This window comes from Triticum aestivum, chromosome 7D, assembly GCF_018294505.1.
Source record: "Triticum aestivum cultivar Chinese Spring chromosome 7D, IWGSC CS RefSeq v2.1, whole genome shotgun sequence".
Classification (NCBI taxonomy): domain Eukaryota; kingdom Viridiplantae; phylum Streptophyta; class Magnoliopsida; order Poales; family Poaceae; genus Triticum; species Triticum aestivum.
Window position 1 is genome coordinate 62,136,836 of NC_057814.1, and position 681 is coordinate 62,137,516.

Below are 681 nucleotides of genomic sequence, written 5' to 3' on the forward strand. Positions count from 1 at the left end.
TAATAACCTTGCTAACCTCATAAATGTCATATACTTAGCTTGTTGTCCTCTAAAATGACACAATAAGCTTAGTTAGGTCAAAAATGGCATAATTAGCTAGGTTAGCTCAAAAATGACCAAGTTTACCTAGGTTAGCTCCAATATGATCCATTTAACCTACGTTAGCTCGAAAATGATCCATTTAACCTACGTTAGCTCCAAAATGATCCATTTAACCTACGCTAGCTCCAAAATGACCTATTTACCTAGCTTAGCTCCAAATTGACCTACACACTTAGCATTTTTACTTACCTTAGCCCAAAAAATATGGATGGTAGATATAGGTTTTTGTAATCTGAAAATATAAAAACAGCAAGGTAGCAAGTGATAAAAGTGAGCGTAAACGGTATTGCAATACTAGGAAACAAGGCCTAGCTAGGGTTCATACTTTCACTAGTGCAAGTTCTCTCAACAATAATAACATAATTAGATCATATAACAATCCCTCAACATGCAACAAAGAGTCACTCCAAAGTCACTAATAGCGGAGAACAAACGAAGAGATTATTGTAGGGTACAAAACCACCTCAAAGTTATCCTTTCTAATCGATCTATTCAAGAGTCCGTAGTAAAATAACACGAAGCTATTCTTTCCGTTCGATCTATCCTAGAGTTCATACTAGAATAACACCTTAAGACACA